The following is a 6,624-nucleotide window of genomic DNA, read 5'->3' as shown; positions in this document are numbered from 1 at the left end:
GGGGTTAGACAAGAATATCCTTCTCAATAACAGACAGTACAATCTGCTTATTCCTATCTGTTTTTACCAACCCACGCAGCACTTCTTATGTGAATTAATTTTTTTAGCAAGTTTTTATTTTCAGGACTGTGTTACAATTAGTTTAGTATCTGAATTTTCAAATATTCTATGACCAAGGAGAAAAATAGCTCTAGTGTGTGTCATTTACTCTACTGTAGTCCTCAAAACAAAGCAGCCAGTCCTATGATTAAGAACAAAACAAATCAAAACAAACAAATGCTGGTTTGATATATGTTCCTCACCTCCAAAATACCCCAGGAACAGAAAACACAGAGCCTCTCCGCCCAAGCTTGCGGTATTTTCTTCTTCTTCTCTTTTAGGAACTCCTTCCAGATATAGAACAAGTCTTGAACTTGCCAATTCTTCTTGCTGCTGCAGCATATTTTCTGATTCCCAAGAAAATGTCCTTTCTCTTATAGAGTAAAACGACAAAAATTGAAAGGCAAACCACAAATTGGGGAAATACTGCAACAACTGTGATAAAGCACTTATAAAAAATTATCAAAGAAAGACTATTACCCCAATAGATAAAAGGATATAAAGATTATTTCCAAAAGAGAAAACACTAATGGGCAACAAAAATTGGAAATACTTCATCTGCTAAAGAAATCAAAGAAATAAAGATTAAAACAAGATAACACCTTTTGTATATCATGTTAACAAAGATGTTTAAAATGTTGAAATGATTTATTTACATACAAGAAGGCTAAATAGACATTGGATAATTTGTTTTTTAAAACAGTTTGAAAAAGTATCAGTAGGAGACTTTAAAATATTCATACCCTTTGACTTCTGAGATCGATAAGAGTAAAATACAAAATAAGGGGTAAGCTTTATGCACAGATTCTTATTGAAATATTATAGATAGAAACAACCTAAATAGACAACATTAAGGAATTGGTTACTACCATAGTTTTTCTACCCTTGCAGTTCTTATTTCTGGTTCCATATTACAATCACTTGGGGAATTTTATTTTTACAAGAATGATGTTTTGGCCTCATTCAAAACAACTGAATCAAAATCTCTGGGGGGTGAGATCTGGGCATGTACATTTTTTTTTAACTCTCGAAGTGAGTCTCATGTTCAGGATTGAGAACCACTAGGCTAAGGAAACTACAGTAGATTTGTTAAGTAGAATATTATGTAGTATTAAAAATATGCTTTCAGAATTTTTTAAAAATGTTTTCTCTTGAAACAGTTGTAAACTTAGCAAAAAATTGCAAGATTGAACTCCTATAGACCCATTATCCAGAGACCCATGCAAGTTTGGCCAGTTATGGACATACAAGTCCACTGTATATATTTATTTCTGTATCCCCAAAATATTCTTTTCAGTGAGGGATCCAATCCAGGATCTCACAGTGTTTCTTGTTGGTATAACTTTCTTGACTTCCATCACTCTGACTTTTTTTTAAAATTATAAGACAATCATTTTATAGAATGTCTTTTGATGTGGATGTTTCAGGGGCACCCAAGGTCACTCCTAATTTCAGTGATTTGTTAGGAGAAATCATAGGGCTAAGCATATTGTTGTACTTACAGCTATGATTTATTACAGCCAAGGACACTAAGCAAAACCAGCAAAGGAAAAAGGCTAAATGAACCAAGTCCAGGGAAAACCACACGCAAGCTTCCAAGAGTCTTCTCCCAGAGGAGCCACACAGGACATGCTTCACTCCCCCAACAATAAGTTGTAATAATACTTGTGAAATGTTGTCTACCAGAAGAGCTTATTAGAGACTCTGTGCCCAAGGTTTTTATAGGAGGCTGGTCACATTAGGCACCTTCTGCATAGCAGGTACCAAAAATCCAGACTTCCAGAAGGAAAACAGAGTTTCAGTATAAACCACATCTTTGGTCTATGGCCATACCACCCTGAATACGCCCGATCTTATCTGATCTCAGAAGCTAAGTAGGGTCGATCTTGGTTAGTACTTGGATGGGAGACCACCTAGGAAGACCAGATGCTGTAGGCTTTAAAAAACACACACACACATTCTTTGTACAGTTTAGGCTCAATAAGCCAGTCTTATCAGTGTGGTGGGAACACTCCTGAAATCCAAGTTCTCAGAGGTCAACAAAGGCCAATCTTGCAAGCAGGGCTTTCTGAGGAAAGGCCTGCTGTGTTAACTATTTTCTACACAGTAAATTTGTCCGATGCTTCTCAAGATTAGACGCAGGTCATGTATTTTTGGCTAGAGTATCACAGACGTATTCTTCTCATTGCACTTATTGGATGGGATGTGGCATCAATTGGCCCATGTAATAAAGAATGAGATTCCATTTTTGATGTTAGATTGCTGATAACTTTCAAGTCATCCCTCTCTATTCCCCACATCTGGGCCAGCTCATAAGAACACCCCCAGATGATCTTTCCTTCGGTCTAGGTGAGAAGTTCAAACCACACAAGTCCGGGCCCCTGCCTGGGAATCCTCATCAGTAGCCCCACCCTTTAAATAAAATAAAAGCCCAAACCAGTCACCCTTGCTCTCTCAGGACATGCTTGTGAGTCTACCTTCCTACTCTTCCCTGAAGTCTCAAAATGTGAGTAATAAACCTCTTTCTATCCTCAGGTTTTGTGTGTGAGAGAGACCATCAGTCTCAAGACCTGAACCAACTTTGGGTAGGTGGTCTATTTCACCTCTACAAAAGTCCTGTTACCAGTGATGTTACTTTCATATGGTTAAGACAGTATTTTCTAGGTCCCTAAAAGTGTAAAGCTAAGTTTTTCCCCTTTCATAATCAATAAATATTTGGTGGAGAGACGATTTAACTATGTAAAATCTCATTCTTCGCCTCACTTTCACTCACTAGTTGTGACATCCATTAATGTTAATTATTTTTGCCAAATGGAGACTTTCTAATATCATTGGTTCTTCTATATTTAGTAATTGGTTTTCTACTCTTAGGAAGAGTTCTCCAGCCTTCCTATTATCTATCTATCTATCTACCTACCTACCTACCTATATCTATCCCTTTATTTATTTATTCAAGCTTTACTGAGATATATTTAACACAACACTGTAAAAGTTTATGGTGTACAAGTAATGATTTGATACATATTGAAAAATGATTATTATAAGTTTAGTTAACACCTCCATTACTTCAAGTAATTACAGTTTTGTGTATTGGGTGGTAAGAACATGTAAGATCTACTCTCTTAGCCACTTTCAAGTATATAATACAGTATTAATTATAGCCACTATGCAGATCTTATTCATCTTATAACCAGAAGTTTGTATGCTTTGACCAACACCTCTTCATTTCCCCAATAAACTAACTCTTTGGCTGCCATTTCCTCATAGGCTACAGGGAAAATTCAGTACCTATTATTCTATCTTGTTCAAAAGTAAATTTTTCCTTAATGGAATTTTGATGATAAAAGAAGAAAAAATTAAGACAACAAATACTTTCTAAAGAAGAGAGTGGAAAGGAAGAGAAGGAGAAGTAAGAGAAAGAGGAAGAATTGCTTACAGAATTTTTAATAACATTGGAGAAAATATGACTTGACTTTTTTAGGAATATAAAATCTTACATACAATGTGGTCTCTATTATGAAACACACACACATACACACACACACACGCATGCACACCCACACCTACCTGGGCCAGGTTTAACAGAGATACTAAAAACACTTGCCCTTTGGAATAGAATTTTTCTTATTTTTAGTTTTTCTGTATTTTCCAAAGTTTTATACACAATAATTAACTAGTATTTTCATAATAAAGAATAAAAAGCATAACTGAGACAAACTGTATTCACCTTGGAAGAAGAAGGAAAAGAAGTAAAAGAGAATAAAATGCCCTACATTTTGTGACAATTTTTTTTAGGTAGAAGGATTCTATGAGTGTTCATATTAAGATTAGAAATTCCACCTAACGTCCCAAAGTGTCACCACCCACCATCACCGCCACCATTAAAAAATATAGTGGTGGACCCAAGGATCCAAAAGACTTGTCATTCCAACTAAGATGCTACACATACTAAATAAGACTGCCTTCTCACTTACACTAACATGAAGATTCTCTGATGATAGCCAGTGGCCTAAAGCCTGCTGGCATTTGATATGAATGCGAGAAATCTGGATCCTGCTATCTAAATTCTTGATTTAATGCTATGATGCTACAAGTAAGTTTTCAAAGTGGATGTTAAACTTTACAGCAATATTTAAAAGGCATAGAATTCAAAGAAAAAAAGAAAGTCACTTTAAACAGCCCAAAGAGCAAACAAATCTGTAGGGATTACTGCACATAAAAATCTTTGCTAGACTTGTATGTAGTGTGTACTCCATCCCACTTCCTCTGCCATCATGTATTAATAAATTCGGTGTTTGTACAATTTAAAGAGATTTTTTGTAAATATAGTTATCTAAATGAACATAAACAAAACAAAAATAGTCTTTCCACAAAAAAAGCAAACATTTTGCCTCTTTTGTTCACTGATTCCCCAGTAAAATTCAGTGTTTCCTCCTCTACGAAAACCATGTATTTGCCATGGCTAACTCAGTTTTCTGCTATTCTGTTCATACATATTAAAGGACTCAACGACATAATTGGCTTTGCTTTTCACTCAGTTGCTTAGGGCTTGTAAAAATAAAACACAAATACCCACAGCTGTTCTAGGCAATCACTCAGCTCTTTGAGAAAAAAATATAGATATAGGGACAGGTGGCCTCACTCTCAGCATAACATTCAAAATCAAGGGTGCAGGGACTGCAGCTGTGTTTCCAGGAGAACGCTATCAAACTCCCAGGCTTTCTAGGTCAACTATAGTTACAAATGGACACTCAGGACCAAAGGAGTGGTCTTCTTGAGTCTTGCTTCTCCCAAAAGTTGACCAACTGATATCCAAGGTCTTCCTTCCTCTATGGGAGTACTTCAGGATTTCTGATTACCCAGCGAAAGTCATTCAAGATTACAGAAAACAGGGAGTCAGCAGTAAGCTGACTGTCAGATGATAAGGGTGGTAAAGAATACATCAGGAGATCTACCTGCCCTTTCTATAGCTAGCCTGATTGCAATAACTTGACTTTCTTAGTACAATTGAGCAAAGTCATGGAGACAGAGCAAGAGAATGTGATAGCTCAGACAATTTCGAAGGAGGCTATCTAAGTGGGTGATACTATCTGGCTCTACTCTTAATATACTCACAGCACCTAGCTTGATCATATCTTCTGACTGCTACCCAGAGGATGTGAGATCACAGAAGTCATGACTCTGGTTTCAAACACTGGCTACCCTAGCTGCCTCCAAAGCTTACCTTATGACCCCCTACCCCGCACCCCACCCCATCCCCACCCGCCTTGAATCTCAGAACTTCTGCACAGCTATTTTCAACTTTATTTACATCTCTGACTTGGGATTCACCACAGATTTAAGATGGGAGTCCCCACTCCATCTCTCAGCCCTGTGGACCACGGCCCCAGCCAGCTCATTCTTCTCCCAAGCAGTGAGTGGATCATATAGCAGCTTAAATCTCTATACTATCTTTCTACCCTAATCACATAAAGCTTTTCCAAACCAATTTTTCAGCCATTGATTTATGGGCTATATTGGTGCATCTCAAACTTTCTTTAATGGCAGCCCATTTACTCCATTCATTCTTAATTTCAAAAGGAAAACCTAATGGTAATTTTTATGTATATTAATAAATATTTATTAAATAAATAAGTATAACAATAGAAAGCCATTATCAACTCAAGTAAATACTGATGGTGCACTCATAATAATCAGTTCTTCCAAGCATTATGGACATTCCAATCATTTCCTTTTATAAATTCCAAATTTTAGTAATTCTTAGAGGATAGAGGATTCTGGGAATGTAGCAGAGTAGAAAACATCAGGAGTCAGTTTCCTCACCTAGACAACTATTGCAATGGCAAAATCTGTCTGATGTAATATTTTGGAACTCTGGAGTCTACTAAAGGTTCGCAACTTCCAGGGGATGCTTAGACAGTAATTTATTAATTTCAGTCAATTTCATCTCCTGACACAGTAGCAGCTACCCAGCCCCAAACCCAGAGCCCCATGGCAGGAAGCCATGCATGTTTTCTAAGAGCAACTTGAATACAAGCCGTGGGAGCCAGGATGGGTAAAAAGGACCCCATGCACCAAATTTCAGGGATCTGTGCTCTCAAAACTGATTGGCCAGGAATAAAAACTAAAAGATCAAAGATCAAAAAGACTATTTGAATCATTATTGGGCTAAATTTGTTTTTTCTTTTTTCTCCTACCTTAGAGGAATTTGTAAATAAGACCACCTTAGTTTTGAAAAACTAAGGAATCTATCTTTTCTTAATATATTCAAGTAATAGTGTAAGAAAATTGAATGATTTCACAGAAAAGGAATGAAAGAACTCTGATTGGAAACATGGGTCATAATGTCTCATTTGAATATCACTTATTATTGCCTTTGTCTGGTCTTAGAATGATTGATTTATAGTCCACCAGAGCAGAGAAATTTTATTGCTCATATGTTTTAACCTTTCTCGTTCTGCAAATGAAGAAACAGATCACATTATTGTTTCTTCCCAGTTTGATTCCTTTAAGACCTATCCCCAC

General features: G+C 36.6%; 1 pseudogene; it reads left to right on the top strand.

The window, feature by feature from the left end:
• Nucleotides 1-1,918: 1,918 nt before the first annotated feature.
• Nucleotides 1,919-2,037, top strand: LOC112470564 (annotated as a pseudogene).
• Nucleotides 2,038-6,624: the final 4,587 nt, after the last annotated feature.

This window comes from Pteropus alecto, unplaced genomic scaffold, assembly GCF_000325575.1.
Source record: "Pteropus alecto unplaced genomic scaffold, ASM32557v1 scaffold3, whole genome shotgun sequence".
Lineage (NCBI taxonomy): Eukaryota > Metazoa > Chordata > Mammalia > Chiroptera > Pteropodidae > Pteropus > Pteropus alecto.
Note: the sequence above shows the minus strand (reverse complement) of the source record. Positions and strands in the feature narration are given on the sequence as shown.